Source organism: Bufo bufo, chromosome 4 (assembly GCF_905171765.1).
Source record: "Bufo bufo chromosome 4, aBufBuf1.1, whole genome shotgun sequence".
NCBI lineage: Eukaryota > Metazoa > Chordata > Amphibia > Anura > Bufonidae > Bufo > Bufo bufo.
Genome location: NC_053392.1, coordinates 222,503,525 through 222,522,218, shown reverse-complemented (window position 1 = coordinate 222,522,218; position 18,694 = coordinate 222,503,525).

The window sequence follows — 18,694 nt, the reverse complement described above, 5'->3', positions numbered from 1 at the left end:
TTGTCAGGGAGCATATGGAGGCCACTCAGCGACCCCAGAGTCGGATCTATAATTGGTAGCTCGGGTCCAGATCTTTAACCCGGGTGTTTTGGTTCTGGTGCCGACCGTGGACAGTAAGTTCCTGGCTAGGTGGCAGGGGCCCTACGAGGTACTTGAAAAAATTGGAGAGGTAAATTACAAGGTACACCAAACAGGGAAGTGAAAGCCGGAGCAGGTGTACCATGTGAATCTACTCAAACCGTGGAAAGATTGGGAAACCTGAATACAGCCTTTGCCAGGATTTCTAAGGGAAGCGGTTTCGGCCCCTCTGTCTGAAGCAAGGGAAGCGGCTGCCACAGTAAGAATTGCTGACAGCCTCTCCTCTAAGCAGGCTCAGGAGGTTTTTGGAGCTTCCTGGACACACTTCCACAATTCGGCATGACATTGTCACTGAGCTTCAGGCGAAAGTCCAACTAAAGCCATACCGGGTACTCAAGGCTCGGAAACAAGCCATCTCACAGGAAGTGCAGATGATGCTGAGGCTAGACGTCATTGAGGAGTCTAAAAGTGAGTGGGCTAGTCCTATAGTGCTAATACCCAAGCCGGACGGGACACTCCGGTTCTGTAACAATTTTTGTAAACTGAACGAGATTTCCAAATTCGATGCGTATCCCATTCCCCGGGTGGATGAGCTTATCGAGAGGTTAGGACATGTCCGGTATTTTTCTGTTTTGGACCTCACCAAAGGGTACTGGCAGGTGCCCTTAATGGAGGCTGCCAAAGAGAAAACTGCCTTCATCACACCTGAAGGACTGTATCAGTACAATGTGCTACCCTTTGGTCTACATGGTGCCCCCGCCACTTTTCAACGGCTTATGGACATTGTGCTGCGTCCGTATCGTCGGTACGCTTCGGCTTCCCTGGACGATATTGTCATCCACAGTACCAATTGGGAAAGTCACCTACCCAAACTGCAGGCTGTAGTGGACTCCCTTCGGAAGGCGGGACTAACCGCTAACCCCAAAAAATGTGTGATAGGGTCAGAGGAGACAAAATACCTGTGGTATGTTATTGGGCGCAGAGTGATCAAAGTAAACAAAATAGAGGCGATAAGAAATTGGCCCCGACCTGTCACCACTAAACAAGTAAAGTCATTCCTAGGAATGATAGGCTATTACATGAGATTTCGGAATGGCCGGCCTGATAAGGGCGATCCCGTGTCTCGTGCCTCCTGCTATTTCCTGGAGGACCCTAAGACAGGTGACAGATGGGGCTATTCCTAGCAGGATACCAGGACTATACTATACACATACCCAAAAACAAAAAACAACGTGTAGAGAACCCCCCCCCCCCCCCCCCCTTGTGTGGTGGTGAATAAACCACCCATAAATAGATAGTGCAAGAAAAAATGTAGTACAGAAAATGGGTAGAGTGTCAAATTGGTGGAGTAAGAGCCGGTTTTTATGTGTCAGCAGCAGTTGCTGTTTGACACCTTAATACTTAGTATGGCTGTATAGCTGATCTGGGACGGCTCTTACTGGGAGCAGTCAAAGTGCTGGGTGGGTGACTACTCCCCATGTTCCAGGCCGGGTTTTGCCAGGCCTAAAAACCAGCCAGCACTGCCAGCCAGGAGGATTACCTCAGTCTGACAGTGGAGCTCAGGAGGTGTGTGTGCTGAGATCTGAGGCTTGTGCTGTGCTGGTGTCATGGTCTTACCTGCTTGCTGCTCTCCTTCGTTTGACATGTGCTGGCGGCCATCTTGGGTCCTGGGTTTCTTGTAGCCTTCCACCCTGCGGCTCCTCCTTCCCCTGGGAGGAGCTGGATGCCTAGCTCATATATATAGGAGGTCTGTGGCTTCAGTTCCTTGCTTGGTCCTCTTGTGTTCACATGCTTCTAAGACTGCTGCTGCTTCTGGTTCCTGATCCTGGCTTCGTCTGACTACCCTGCTGGTTCCTGATCCTGGCTTCGTCTGACTACCCTGCTGGTTCCTGATCCTGGCTTCGTCTGACTACCCTGCTGGTTCCTGATCCTGGCTTCGTCTGACTACCCTTCTGGTTCCTGACCTCTGGCTTCGCAAAGACTCTGCTCGGTTTCACCATCCGTTTGGACTTTTGCTTTACAGCTTTATTTTCAATAAAGCCTTCTTATTTTCACTTATCTCTTGTTGTACGTCTGGTTCATGGTTCCGTGACATTAGGACCAAGCCATGAATTCTGACGGTACAGGGCCATCCTCGCTACCCACGCTGGTTGCCAGACTTGATCAGCAGGATCACCTGTTGGGTCGGTTCGCTGTGGCGTTGCAAACCCTGCTTGAACGCACGGCTCATATCGCTCCCGTTGCCGATGGGTCGGTTGTCGCTCCTGGGCTCGCTCCTACTGCCGCTCCGGTTGTTGCGCCAGAGTCTACCCCAACACCTGTTGTTGCGCCTGTGGTGTTTCGGGGTATGACCGGTTCTGCCCCTCTTCCACAGCGCTTTGGGGGAGAGCCAACTCAGTGCCGAGGTTTCCTTAACCAGGTGGGCATTTATTTCGAGTTGCTGCCACATGCCTTTCCTACTGAGAGATCAAAGGTGGGCTTCTTGATCTCGCTGCTCTCGGACAAGGCCTTGGCCTGGGCCAGCCCTTTATGGGAGAACAACAATCCGGTGGTTGCCGAGTTTTCCGGTTTTGTTGCTTCTCTTCGGAAGGTATTCGATGTGCCGGCTCGTGCTGCCTCTGCTGCGAGGCTCCTTATGTCCATCAGACAGGGTTCACGATCCGTAGCTGAATACGCCATTGAGTTTCGTACCCTGGCAGCAGAGGTGGGCTGGAATAATGAGGCTCTGGTCGCTGCTTTCTCTCATGGTCTCTCGGATGCCTTGAAGGATGAGGTTGCAGCTAAGGACCTACCAGTTGAGCTCGAGTCTCTTATTTCTTTCCTGATTTTGATTGACACCAGACTCAGGGAGAGACCTTCCTTTAAGGAGAACCTGCGGAGGTCTTCTAACAGATTGGTGCCTACGTTTGCTGTCCCACCCGTGCCTCCCTCTCCTCCCACGCCTCCTGGGGATGACTTGTCTGGGGGTGAACCCATGCAGCTGGGGTTTGCTCGCCTGTCCGAGGGGGAGAGGGCACTCCGGAGACGCGAGGGCCGATGCATGTACTGTGGTCTCGGTGGGCATTTTCGGTTGGCATGTCCGAACCGTCCGGGAAACGCTCGTACCCTGAGATCCTGTCGGGGGCAGATCTTGGGTGGAGTCTCCTCGTCCCCGGTTTCCCGTGTTGACAAACCACTGATCACTGTTGTCCTCTCCTGGGTCGGGGGCTCGGTGACGACCCAGGCGTTGGTGGACTCTGGTGCTGGTGGTTTGTTCATTGATAGTGTGTTCGCTGCCGCCAATTCCATTCCTCTGCAGGCTCGAGGTTCCCCACTGGCTCTTGAGGCGATAGACGGCAGACCCCTTCTGCCGCCACACGTGACTCATGAGACCCTTCCAGTGGGGATAGCCATTGGTGCCGTTCACAGAGAGTCGGTCTGCCTCCAGGTTATTTCGTCTCCACACTACTCGGTGGTCTTGGGGTACCCCTGGCTCCAGAAGCATAATCCGACTTTCGATTGGAGATCGGTCGAGATCCTCTCGTGGTCACCGCAGTGTGGGGCTAGTTGCATCCATGGGTCTGTCAAGTTGCTGTGTACTTCCTCGGACTCTCTGTTGCCTCCTGAATACGAGGAGTACCGGGATGTATTCGATAAGGTGCGCGCGGTTGCCCTACCTCCGCACCGCCCATACGATTGTGCCATAGAGTTACAATCTGGTGCCGTTCCTCCTCGTGGCAAAGTCTATCCACTGTCGGTAGCGGAGAATGAGGCCATGGAGGAGTACGTGAGGGAGGCGCTTTCACGCGGACACATTCGCAAATCTTCGTCCCCGGCAGGGGCTGGATTTTTCTTTGTGAAAAAGAAGGGCGGTGAGTTGAGGCCTTGCATCGATTACAGGGGTCTCAATCGCATCACGATCAAGAACGCTTACCCGATACCCTTGATTTCCGAGCTGTTCGATCGCCTTAAAGGGGCCACGGTCTTTACCAAACTCGACCTGAGGGCGGCATATAACCTGGTAAGGATCAAGGCGGGCGATGAGTGGAAGACCGCGTTTAACACCAGGACCGGTCATTACGAATCCTTGGTTATGCCCTTTGGGTTGTGCAATGCGCCCGCAGTCTTTCAGGAATTCATTAACGATGTTTTCCGTGACCTGTTGCAGCAGTGTGTGGTAGTCTATTTGGATGACATCTTGGTATATTCTGAATCCATGGAGGCCCACATTCTGGATGTCAGACGAGTGTTGCAACGGTTACGAGAGAACAAGCTGTTCGGTAAGCTTGAGAAATGCGAATTTCACCGATCCCAGGTAACCTTCTTAGGTTACATCATTTCCGCTGAGGGGTTCTCCATGGATCCTGAGAAGGTTTCGGCTGTCTTACAGTGGCCCCAGCCCAGTGGTCTTCGTCCCCTGCAGCGCTTTTTGGGCTTCGCCAATTATTATCGGAAGTTCATCAGGGACTTTTCCATGCTGGCCAAGCCTCTCACGGATCTGACCAGGAAGGGCAGTAATTCCCAGGTCTGGCCGCTCGAGGCCATCCGAGCTTTTGAGGCCCTAAAGTCCGCCTTTGTGTCGGCTCCGATTCTGTCGCATCCCAACCCTGGGTTGCCCTTTGTCCTCGAGGTGGACGCGTCTGAGACGGGAGTAGGCGCCCTTCTGTCTCAGCGTAGAACACCAGAGGGTCCTCTGCTTCCTTGTGGGTTTTACTCCCGGAAACTGTCTTCCGCGGAGTGCAACTATCAGATTGGTGACAGGGAGTTATTGGCCATCGTGCAGGCCCTTAAAGAATGGAGGCACTTGCTCGAGGGTTCGGTGGTTCCGGTTCTCATCCTGACGGACCACAAGAATCTGACCTACCTTTCTGAGGCCAAGAGATTGACACCACGTCAGGCCAGATGGGCTCTGTTCTTGTCACGTTTTAATTACGTGGTCTCCTACCTACCCGTTTCCAAGAACATCAGGGCGGATGCCTTATCACGGCAGTACTCCGAGCTGTCCAGGGAGGAGTCGATTCCGACTTCGGTCATACCTCCGAATCAGATCCTGGCCGCCATTCGCACCAGCCTGACCTCTCCCCTGGGTGAGCAGATTTTGGCGGCTCAATCTGGTGCTCCCTCTGGGAGACCCAACGGCAGATGTTTTGTGCCTGAGGAGTTGCGCACTCGGTTGTTGCGAACCTACCATAACTCCAAGACCGCGGGGCATCCTGGAAAGAATCAGCTGTCCTGGGCTGTTTCACGTCTGTTCTGGTGGCCTTCCCTACGTTCCGACATCGCCGCATATGTAGCGGCATGCTCCGTTTGTGCCCAGAGTAAGTCCCCTCGGCACCTTCCGTTGGGCCTTCTGCAACCCATAGCCACCGGGGAGCGCCCATGGTCACACCTGGGGATGGATTTCATTGTGGACCTCCCTGCATCCCGAGGCCATACGGTCATTCTCATGATTGTGGATCGGTTTTCCAAAATGTGCCACTGTGTTCCTCTCAAGAAGTTACCCTCTGCACAAGAGTTGGCCACGATTTTTGCCAGGGAGGTCTTCCGGTTGCACGGTTTGCCTAAGGAGATTGTGTCGGATCGGGGGAGTCAGTTTGTGTCCAGGTTCTGGCGCGCCTTTTGCTCCCAGTTGGGGATTCATCTCTCCTTCTCCTCGGCCTACCACCCTCAGTCCAATGGGGCCGCAGAACGATCCAATCAGGCCTTGGAGCAATTCCTTCGTTGCTATGTCTCCGATCACCAAGACAATTGGGTTGACCTCCTGCCTTGGGCTGAGTTTGCCAGGAACACGGCGGTGAACTCTTCCTCTGGGACGTCTCCCTTCATGGCCAATTATGGGTTCCAACCTGCCGTGTTACCGGAGGTATTCTCTCCCCAGGATATTCCGGCTGTGGAGGATCACCTTTCCGTCCTACGTGCTTCTTGGGTACAGATCCAGAAGTCCCTTGAGGTCTCTGCGCAGCGCCAGAGATTCCAGGCTGATCGCAGACGAGCGCCTGCTCCTTCCTACCAGGTCGGAGACCGTGTATGGTTGTCCACCCGCAACCTCAACCTTCGAGTGCCCACTCCCAAGCTGGCGCCTCACTTTGTTGGTCCCTTCCGAGTGCTTCGCAGGGTAAACCCGGTAGCCTATGCCCTTGCGCTTCCTCCTGGCATGCGGATCTCCAACGTGTTTCATGTCTCCCTGTTGAAGCCACTGGTGTGTAATCGTTTCACTTCCTCGGTTCCTCGGCCTCGTCCGGTCCAAGTGGGCAATCGTGAGGAATATGAGGTGAGCAATATCCTGGACTCACGCCTGGTCCGCGGTCGGTTGCAGTTTTTGGTCCATTGGCGTGGTTATGGTCCAGAGGAGCGTTCCTGGGTTCCCTCCGCAGATGTCCATGCTCCTGCCTTGCTCCGAGCCTTCCACGCACGCTTCCCTCAGAAACCGTTTTGTGCTCCGCGGAGGAGGGGCCCTTGAGGGGGAGGTACTGTCATGGTCTTACCTGCTTGCTGCTCTCCTTCGTTTGACATGTGCTGGCGGCCATCTTGGGTCCTGGGTTTCTTGTAGCCTTCCACCCTGCGGCTCCTCCTTCCCCTGGGAGGAGCTGGATGCCTAGCTCATATATATAGGAGGTCTGTGGCTTCAGTTCCTTGCTTGGTCCTCTTGTGTTCACATGCTTCTAAGACTGCTGCTGCTTCTGGTTCCTGATCCTGGCTTCGTCTGACTACCCTGCTGGTTCCTGATCCTGGCTTCGTCTGACTACCCTGCTGGTTCCTGATCCTGGCTTCGTCTGACTACCCTGCTGGTTCCTGATCCTGGCTTCGTCTGACTACCCTTCTGGTTCCTGACCTCTGGCTTCGCAAAGACTCTGCTCGGTTTCACCATCCGTTTGGACTTTTGCTTTACAGCTTTATTTTCAATAAAGCCTTCTTATTTTCACTTATCTCTTGTTGTACGTCTGGTTCATGGTTCCGTGACAGCTGGAGGGCTGAGACCCATCTGTAAGGCAAACGGGCACCCTAAAAAGCCTGCTATGGACTGCTGGAGGCGAAACTGCCAACAAGGTGATTTTTGTTATGATTTTAAGAACTGGTAATTTGCCTCTGTACTGCGTCCGCACACCCTGTCTACCAGAGCGAATCCCCACAGGCCAAAAAAAGACATCTGTCCATCCAGTTCAGCCTGTTATCCTGCAAATTGATCCAGAGGAAGGCAAAAAAAAATAAAAGTGAGGTAGAAGCCAATTTTCCTCACTTAAGGGGAAAAAAATCAACTGAGAAAGGTAATTAAGCCTCCTACAGAGATGGCAGAAGCTGCTAAGATGGGAAAGCTGAGGAAAAGACAAGCCCCGAAGAGACTCACAGAGTTATTTGCTAACGCGGCATCTCCCAGTCCCGGCACCTCCAGCTCTCCGGCCTCCATGTCACAGGCTGCAGTTTTTCCTGCTCTGAGCCCAGATAACTTACAGAGCACAGGTCAGCATCAATCTCCAGGTTCCTTGTCTCTCCCACTGACAGAAGGCGCCATGCGCTCCATGATAGAGGCACTCAGGTTTTGTGAAAGAGTTCAGACGCAAACTACAAGGCCTAGGAGATCGCACAGCGCACGTGGAAAACAAAATGGCGGAGTTCACCATATCGCACAATTCACTTATAGATGCACATGAGGCGCTGGAGTAGGAGATGATAGCGGTCAAGAGTAAGCTACAAGATATAGAGGATCGCAATAGAAGAAATAATGTGAGATTGCGCGGTATTTCAGAAGCAGTTGACTCTGAGGCCTGGAACCCCTCCTTAAGAATCTTATTAAAGACACAATGCCAAATGTGTCTGACAGGGATCTCTTAATAGATCTCATTCACCGTATTCCAAAACCAAAAGGCTTGGACGCCTCAATACCGCATGATGTTGTGGCATGTATACACTTTTACTTTTACTTGTAAAGGAACTTTTTCCTGAAAGCGCTGAGGCTTAACCCTACTCCTACCGCTTTATTCAAAGGCATCACTATATACCCCGATCTGTCCGCGGCCACACTGGCGAAAAGGATGGAATTTGCTTTTGTGACTAAAATACTACGAGATGAACGCATCAGATACCGCTGAGGTTTCCCCATCAAGCTCCTAATTCAACGAGATGGAAAACAATATGTCTTCTCCTCGCCTCAAGCAGCAGCCCAGCAGATGTACAGCTGGGGTCTACTCCCCAAACCTCCTTCTCTGGACAAAGAACCCTCGTCCAAACCAAATAGGATCCCTCCAGAATGGGAATCTGCTTGAACTGTTCTAAATTTTTTCTCAGGTATTGACAGATGTCTGGTTGCTGAGAAGTGCAAGTGTCTTCCATTTGATATACCTCCCCCACTCAGTCTTCTCAGTCAGATAGGGTGAAGTCGACCCTCTGAGTAGACACCTTGGTATATCTACTCCAATAATATGTTGGTCCCTGACCGCTATGTTTGTGTTCTTTCTTTTTATTTCTTATTTTTTCTTCTTTTATGTTCTACTTCGTTACAGGGGTCCTTGAGTGCAATTAGATCTCCCCTCAACGCATGAAATATGTACTGGGTCTGCTCTCTCATGGTCACTACGATGATGTATCATGCTTGTGACATCATGTCCGCTCCGATAGTGACGTAGACGGCGTTCGGCGTCCGGCCCGGCTTAAGGCCAATGCCTGGACACCCAGTAAGATGCTCCTGTGGAATCGGTTTCCCCAGTCTACAGAGCCCTCACCTTTTCCGAGAGGACGAAGCATCCGGCCACAATGTCTGGGGCAGAGCGATCCCCTAGAGAGCCCGAACCGGCGCTGCCACCATCCGTGAGTCCCCTTTGGGGGTATTGTTGCTTGGTCAGGGAGTCTATTGATCCCCCTCTCCTGCAGTGAGAAGAAAGGAGGGGGAGGGAGAGTTTGTTTCCCCAGTCTAAGTCTGTGGGTCTTATCTCCTTCCCCCATTTTTTGTGGAGCAAATCTTTCATGTGCAGTTCTCCTCAGCTCTGGCCCACCCCCCCTTCTTATATTGTTTGGCCGGTCCTTCTGTACATTCCCTTATAGTTACCTTCTCCTCCTTTTAGGTGTCTAAAGAAACCCCAAAAAAGATCAAGAGATCCCTCAGATGTATCTCCTGTAGTGGCAAACTTCCTGACAATTATCTCAAGAAGCTGTGCAAAAATTGTATATCAAACATTGTACGTGATGAAGCACCCTCTCTGAAGGAAGAACTAAAGTCTATGATGCAGGAGGAAATCCGTTCATCTTTAGCCCACCTATCTGCTAATCCCCCCGATTTACCGCAACCCAAGAAAAAGATCACCTTCCCCTTCTGACTCTGAAGCTATAGCGGACGAGAGCGTCCACTCTGCCAGGTCATGGGAAGAGGGGGAAAGAGTCTCTGATTCGGAATCGGTAGATAGTGGTCGTAGATACTATTTTTCTACTGAAGATATGTCTGACCTTTTAAGAGCGGTCAGATCTACAATGGGGGTGGAGGAAGTACAACGTACCCATTCCGTACAGGAAGAGATGTTTGGGTGATTGAGAGTTAAAAAAAACACGTGTGTTTCCCATAAACGAAAGTATTAAAGATATGGTGCTAGAAGAATGGGCAGACCCTGAAAGATGTCTGGGAGTCTCTTCTTCATTTAAAAATAGATTACATATCAGTCCAGGGACGGCACTGCCGCAGCCGGACACTTCCTCTGCCAGTCAGGGGAATGTCAGCTCCGGTAAGCAGGGGACCAGGAGAGCAGGGCAGGCCAGACAGGTGCTGGTAGTGGGGGACTCAATTATTAGGGGGACAGATAGGGAAATCTGTTACAAAGACCGTGATCGCCGAACAGTGTGCTGTCTTCCTGGCACTAGAGTTCGACACATCGCGGATCGGGTTGACAGATTACTGGGAGGGGCTGGAGAAGATCCAGCAGTCCATATCAGAACCAATGACAAAGTTAGGGGTAGGTGGAGAGTCCTTAAAAATGATTTCAGGGATTTAGGTCAAAAGCTTAGGGCAAGGACCTCAAAGGTAGTATTTTCCGAAATACTACCTGTACCACGGGCCACACTAGAAAGGCAGCGGGAGATTAGGGAAATTAACAAGTGGCTCAAGAACTGGTGTAGGATGGAGGGGTTTGGGTTCCTGGAGAACTGGGCCGACTTCTCTGTCGGTTGCAGGCTCTATCGTAGGGACGGGCTGCACCTCAATGGGGAAGGGGCAGCTGTGTTGGGGAAGAAGATGGCTAGAAGGTTGGAGGAGTGTTTAAACTAGGGACTGGGGGGGAGGGTAATTACACTATAGAAGGGGAAGATAGTGCAGATAGAGACCGGGGGCAAGGTAGTGGGACTGGGGGAGGAATGGAAGGAGGGACTAGAACAGTTCAGAAGGAAAGGTGTAGGGTAAAAAATATACATAAACCTCTCAAATGTATGTATACTAATGCCAGAAGCCTGACTAATAAAACTGGTGAACTGGAATTAGTGATGTGTGAGGAGGACTATGACATAGTGGGAATAACTGAGACATGGCTGGATGATAGCTATGACTGGGCGGTTAATGTACAAGGTTACAGTCTGTTTAGAAAGGATCGTCAAAACCGGAGAGGGGGAGGGGTTTGTCTTTATGTAAAGTCCTGTCTAAAGCCCACATTCCGTGAAGATAAAAGTGAGGGACATGAACATGTGGAGTCTCTGTGGGTAGAGATACATGGAGCTAAAAACAACAATAAATTACTAATAGGAGTTTACTATAAACCACCTAATATACCAGAGTCCACAGAAAATCTACTACTAAATGAGATAGACAAGGCGGCAAATCATAATGAGGTGGTTATTATGGGGGACTTCAACTACCCAGATATATACTGGGAAACGGAAACTTGTATATCTCATAAAAGAAACAGATTCTTGGCAATAACTAAAGACAATTACCTCTCCCAACTGGTTCAGGACCCGACTAGAGGGACGGCCATACTGGTCTTAGTATTAACCAATAGACCTGACAGAACAACAGACGTGCAGGTTGGGGGACACCTGGGAAATAGTGACCATAAAGTAATAACCTTCCAATTATCATTCAAAAGAGCGTTTCTACAGGGAGGAACAAAAATACCAAACTTCAAAAAAGCTAAATTTAGCCAACTAAGAGAGGCCATAGGCCTAACTAACTGGGACAAAGTCCTCAAAAATAAAAATACAGCCACAAAATGGGATATCTTTAAAAACATCCTAAAATCTCATTGTGAGAGGTACATACCGTATGGGAATAAAAGGTTAAGGAACAAAAAGAAACCAATGTGGATAAACAGAACTGTAAAGAAAGCAATAAATGACAAAAAGAAAGCATATAAAACACTAAAACAGGAGGGTGGCACGGAAGCACTGAAAAACTATAAGGAAAAAAACAGAACATGTAAAAAACAAATAAAAGCGGCCAAACTAGAGACCGAGAGATTAATTGCCAAAGAGAGTAAAACTAACCCTAAAATGTTCTTCAATTATATAAATGTAAAAAGTATAAATCTGAAGGTGTCGGCCCTTTAAAGAGTAAGGAGGGGGGAGTCGCAGAGAGCGACGAGGAGAAAGCAAAGCTGTTAAATATTTTTTTCTCAAGTGTATTCACTGAGGAATATAAACTGTCAGATAAAATGCTGAATGTTGAAATAAATTCCCCATTAAAAGTGTCCTGTCTGACCCAGGAAGAAGTACAACAGCGACTTAAAAAGATCAAAATAGACAAATCGCCAGGACCGGATGGCATACACCCCCGTATCCTAAGGGAATTAAGTAATGTCATAGCCAGACCCTTATTTCTGATATTTGCGGACTCTATACTGACAGGGAATGTCCCACAGGATTGGCGCATAGCAAATGTGGTGCCAATATTCAAAAAGGGTCCAAAAACAAAGCCTGGAAACTATAGGCCGGTAAGTTTAACATCTGTTGTGGGTAAACTGTTTGAAGGTTTTCTGAGAGATGCTATCTTAGAACATCTTAACGGAAATAAGCAAATAACGCCATATCAGCATGGCTTCGTGAGGGATCGGTCATGTCAAACTAATTTAATCAGTTTCTATGAGGAGGTAAGTTCTAGACTTGACAGCGGCGAATCAATGGATGTCGTGTATCTGGACTTCTCCAAAGCATTTGACACTGTACCACATAAAAGGTTAGTATATAAAATGAGAATGCTCGGACTGGGAGAAAACGTCTGTAAGTGGGTAAGTAACTGGCTCAATGATAGAAAACAGAGGGTGGTTATTAACGGTACATACTCAGATTGGGTCACTGTCACTAGTGGAGTACCTCAGGGGTCAGTATTGGGCCCTATTCTCTTCAATATATTTATTAATGATCTTGTAGAAGGCTTGCATAGTAAAATATCAATTTTCGCAGATGACACTAAACTGTGTAAAGTAATTAACACTGAAGAGGACAGTATACTACTACAGAGGGATCTGGATAGATTGGAGGCTTGGGTAGATACGTGGCAGATGAGGTTTAACACTGACAAATGTAAGGTTATGCCAGGGGCGTAGCTAGAAATGCATGGGCCCCATAGCAAAAAAAAATTATGCCCCCCCCCCTCTGTGCCATCCACAGATCCCCCTCCCCTAAATAGTGCCATCCACAGATCCCCCTCCCCTAAATAGTGCCATCAACAGATCCCCCTCCCCTAAATAGTGCCATACACAGATCCCCCCTCCCCTAAATAGTGACATCCACAGATCCCCCTCCCCTAAATAGTGACATCCACAGATCCCCCCTCCCCTAAATAGTGCCATCCACAGATCCCCCTCCCCTAAATAGTGCCATCCACAGATCCCCCTCCCCTAAATAGTGCCATACACAGATCCCCCTCCCCTAAATAGTGCCATCAACAGATCCCCCCTCCCCTAAATAGTGCCATCCACAGATCCCCCTCCCCTAAATAGTGCCATCCACAGATCCCTCTCCCCTAAATAGTGCCATCCACAGATCCCCCCTCCCCTAAATAGTGCCATCCACAGATCCCCCTCCCCTAAACAGTGCCATCCACAGATCCCCCTCCCCTAAACAGTGCCATCCACAGTATCAGGTGCCTCTCTCCCCCCCCCCATGTGCCAGTATCAGGTGCCAAACCCCCCCCCCCCTCAGGTGCCAGTATCAGGTCAGGTGCCAACCCCCCTCCCCCCATGTGCCAGTATCAAGTGCCCCCCGCTCCCCCCATGGCAGTAACAGTCGGGTATTAAAAAAAATAAAATAAACACTTCTACTTACCTCCATGTCAGCGATGCGATGCAGCCTCTTCCTGTGTCCTTCCCTGTATGTCCATATATGGAGTCACTGCTTGTATTTCAGAAAAGGTTTCTGCTGGGATTCGAACCCACGACCTTCTGTATCAGAGGCAGAGCACCTAACCTCAAGACCATAACAGCTGCCTTGCTGCTGACTGAAAAATTATGAGACTTCTACTGTTATAGCTGGCTAAGTGTACATCTATACACATGACAGCTGCTCATATATAGAGATATAGCAGGGCTGAGTGTGCTGGGATATCTGTCATATGGAGATATAGCAGTGCTGGGTGTGTTGGGGCAGCTGTCATGTGTATAGATGTACACTTAGCCAGCTATAACAGTAGAAGTGTCAAATTTGTTCAGTCAGTTGCAATGCCTCCTTTATGGCTGTGAGGGTTAATGCTTTGCCACTGATACATTGGAGGTTGTTGGTTCGAATCCCAGACACATCAGGAGACTTTAGAATATACAGTAAGATTAGAGCACATTAGCGAGGGTGAAGGGGAGGGGCCCTGAACATTAAGACATCGATATTTAACTAACTTGAAAATAAACTGTCGGGCCCCGAAGCAGCTGCTTCCCTGGTAGTTACGCCACCTCCTGGCTGCCTGTGTGTAGTGTCTGTGTTAATAAAAAAATAATAATTTGAATGCGGTCGGACGGGCCCCCTAGTGGCGTAGGCCCTGCTATGGTTGCTATGGCGATCCCTACGCCACTGAGTTATGCACATGGGAAGAAATAATGCAAGTCACCCGTACATACTAAATGGTAAAACACTCGGTAATCTAGGAATTTTAATAAACAGCAAACTAAGCTGCAAAAAACAGTGTCAGGCAGCTGCTGCCAAGGCCAATAAGATAATGGGTTGCATCAGAAGGGGCATAGATGCCCGTGATGAGAACATATTCCTACTACTTTACAAATCATTAGTCAGACCACACATGGAGTACTGTGTACAGTTCTGGGCTCCTGTGAACAAGGCAGACATAGCAGAGCTGGAGAGGGTCCAGAGGAGGGCAACTAAAGTAATAACTGGAATGGGGCAACTACAGTACCCTGAAAGATTATCAAAATTAGGGTTATTCACGTTAGAAAAAAGACGACTGAGGGGAGATCTAATTACTATGTATAAATATATCAGGAGTCAGTACAGAGATCTATCCTATCATCTATTTATCCCCAGGACTGTAACTGTGACGAGGGGACATCCTCTGCGTCTGGAGGAAAGAAGGTTTGTACACAAACATAGAAAAGGATTCTTTACGGTAAGAGCAGTGAGACTATGGAACTCTCTGCCTGAGGAGGTGGTGATGGTGAGTACAATAAAGGAATTCAAGAGGGGCCTGGATGTATTTCTAGAGTGTAATAATATTACAGGCTATAGCTACTAGAGAGGGGTCGTTGATCCAGGGAGTTATTCTGATTGCCTGATTGGAGTCGGGAAGGAATTTTTAATCCCCTAAAGTGAGGAAATTGGCTTCTACCTCACAGGGTTTTTTTGCCTTCCTCTGGATCAACTTGCAGGATAACAGGCCGAACTGGATGGACAAATGTCTTTTTTCGGCCTTATGTACTATGTTACTATGTTACTATGTTACTATTTGATCCTGAGGAGTCCAAGATTTTCAACGAGATCCCCAAGATCGATGTTCAGGTTGCTAAAGTGAACAAAAAGACATTCCTTCCATTTGAGGATGCCTCCCAACTCAAGGATTCTATGGATCGCAAAGTCGACAGCCTCCTCAGGAAGTCTTGGGAGGCTGCCATGTTTAATTTTAAGACTAACATTGCGGCTACCTCTGTCGCTAGATCCATGTTTCTCTGGTTGGGAGAATTAGAAGACCACATAAAAAATAAAACATCTAGAGAAGAAATTCTCAATTCCCTCCCTCTTTTAAAATCTGCTACGGCTTTCCTGGCGGATGCTTCGGCCGAATCGGTCCGATTCTCCGCCAGAGATGCAGCACTTTCCAACTCGGCCAGACGAGCACTTTGGATGAAATGCTGGTCTGGGCACAAGACTTCCAAATTGAAACTTTACTCCATACCCTTTTCCGGGGAATATGTTTTCGGCCCGGTCCTAGATAAGATTTTAGAGAAAGCCGTGGACAAAAAGAAAGGGTTTCCGGAAGATCGTCCCTTCAGGCGCCGATTTCCCTTTCGCTCTTCCTCGGGTCAAGAGAAAAGCTACAGGGGGAAAGGGAAGTTGGGGTGCTGGAGTTATCCGAAAGGGGGAAGAGGAAGAGGTCAGTCCTCCTCCCACCAGAAGTCGTCCGACAAGCAATGACGCCGAAGTGGGGGGAAGACTCTCAAAATTCCTGGAGACATGGGAATCTATTTCCCAAAATCCCTGGGTCTCCAAAATAGTCGGTACAGGCTATCAAAAAGAGTGGTCTTCAAAACCCCCAAACAAATTTTCACTGACACAATTTCAACCCAACCTTTGACAGGGAGTCCAGAATCTTCATCAGATTAATGTAATCTCCCCAGTTCCACCTCCAGAAAGAGGCCGGGGTTGCTATTCAACATTATTCCTAATCAAGAAAAAAGAAGGCACATTCCGAACAATCATAAACCTGAAGCCCTTAAACAAGTTTATTCTCTACCGAAAATTCAGGATGGAAACTCTTGCATCTACGATACCACTTTTAAGCAAAGACGTCTTCATGTGTACAATAGACCTGCGAGACGCTTATTACCATATTCCCATTCACGCCGATTCACAGAGTTTTCTCCGATTTGCAATTCAGGATATATCAGGGAAAATTCATCACTATCAATTCAGAGCCCTTCCCTTCGGGATCTCATCGGCCCCGAGAATCTTTACCAAGGCGCTGGTAGAGATGGTCGCCTTCGTCAGGAGAAAGGGACTTATGGTAATTCCCTACTTGGACGACTTTCTTCTGATCAGCGAAGATCTCAATCAGATCAACTCAAATCTGAGATATTTTCTCTCCATCCTAAACGACCTCGGGTGGATTGTGAACGAAGACAAGTCTGTCCGTCCCCCCCCCCCCTAGAGGAAAGTTCCCGGAAGCAAGCGGTATTCCTACCCCTAGACAAGATATCGATTATTGAACAAAAAATCGAATCCTTTCAGAAAAGAAGATCTTGTTCCATCAGAGAGGCAATGAGTATGCTAGGTCTGTTAACATCCTGTATTCCGGCAGTTCCCTGGTGCCAGATTCACTTCAGACCTCTTCAGTCCTGGATCCTGAGCGTCTGGAACAGGTGCCAATCCTCTCTGGATCGTCAAATGATCCCGTCAAGTGATCCCACCAATCTGGGTACTGCAGACTCTAAATTGGTGGAAGAACCACGAAAACTTATCCAAGGGGACTCCCTGGCAGAAAACTCCCCTATTGCAAGTAGTAACAGACGCAAGTCTGTCCGGCTGGGGCGCAAAGGTGGGGGATCATCTATTTCAGGGCACTTGGCCACAATCGATCAGATCCCAGTCGTCAAATTTCAGGGAACTGAGAGCAGTCTGGGAAGCATTGAAGGCAGCAGAGGGAATACTATGTCTTCATCACATAAAAGTGCTATCAGACAACACTACGGCCGTCGATTACCTTTCTCATCAAGGGGGAACACGGTCAACAACTCTACAAACGCTGACAACGAAAAAATTTTCATGGGCAGAGCAGAAGTTGGCCTCCATATCTGCAGTTCATCTAAAAGGAATGCTGAATCGGGAAGCAGATTTTCTCAGCCGCCACAGGATCGATCATACGGAATGGTCCCTAAGCCCAGAAACATTCAGGTTACTGGTAGGAAAGTGGGGGATGCCCGACGTGGACCTACTTGCCACCAGGGCAAATTCAAAGGTGGAGATATTCTGTTCCCTAAACCCCAGGGACAGACCTCATGCCTTGGTCGCCTTCGCCATCCGTTGGCATTGGAAACTATATGCTATGCCTTCCCTCCACTTCCCTTAATTCCGAAAGTAATCCAGAAAATTTGCCAGGACAAGGCCACGGTAATTGTGATCGCTCCCCTATGGCCAAAGAGAAGTTGGTTCACATCTCTCCAGAAATACTCCCTCCAGGATCCTTGGTCCCTTCCTATGCGGGGGGATCTACTCCATCAGGGTCCGGTTCTGCACCCAAACCCACAATTTTTGAAATTAGCAGCATGGATCCTGAGTCCCAAACCCTGAGACTTCAGGGCTTGTCAGATAAAGTTATTACTACCTTGAAAGCCTCCAGAAAGAATGTAACATCAGCGATCTACCTTAAAATCTGGAAGCACTTCTGTTCCTGGAGCGATGACAAGTCTCCACACTTGCATAGACCCAACATTCAAAGAATCCTGGATTTCCTGCAACAGGGTCTCGACCTGGGGCTCAGACCCTCTACCCTGAAGGTCCAAATCTCAGCCCTAAGTTGTTTTTTTGACCAGGATATAGCTAGGCATCGTTGGATCAGAAGATTCATTAGGGCAGCTACCAGACTCCGCCCAACAATCACCTCCCGTGTCCCCTCCTGGGATTTAAACATCGTTCTTACGGGTCTCACTCTACCACCATTTGAACCTATTTCTGATTGTTCAATAAAATTATTGTCCTTAAAGACTGCCTTCCTAATCGCAATAACCTCGGGCCGCAGATTAGGCGAGTTGCAAGCTCTATCCGTCAGGGAACCCTACCTCCGCGTCCTAGATGATAGGATCATTCTCCGACTTGACCCCGGGTTTCTCCCCAAAGTTGTATCCAGTTTTCATCGGAGCCAGGAAATTACCCTGCCTTCCTTTTGTCAACATCCCTCTAATGACAGAGAATCCTCCTTCCACTCTCTGGATGTTAGACAGGCAGTTCTAAACTATATTGCTGCGACTGAAAAGTTTTGAAAATCTGACAACTTGCTAGTTCTCTATAGCTAGATGGCTCGAGGAAACTATTTGTCTGTGTTATCAAATACAAAATCTTCCATGTCCATTCAACATTAAGGCCCATTCCACTAGGGCCATGTCTTCCTCTCAGGCAGAGACAGCTGGGGCATCCCTGGAAGAAATATGTCGAGCTGCCACTTGGTCCAGCATTCATACGTTTATAAAACACTACCGCCTGGATCTTTCCAGATCCCCTGATCTGTCCTTCGAACGGAAAGTCCTCCAGGCCGTAGCCCCCCCTTAACTGATATATTTTTTATATCTCCTTGTATGCCGTCGTGATGATGCTATGGAAAAACCGGAATTAGTCTTACCGGTAATTCTGCTTCCATGAGATCATCACAACGGCACGTTATTCCCTCCCTATATATATTTCTATATTTTAACTTTGGAGGGCCTCCAGAAGGTATGAAGCAATACCTTTTTTCACTGTTTGTCACCACCAGGTTACTCTGTGTGATTTTGGAAACACTGGTGTTGGTGGTGGGAGGGGG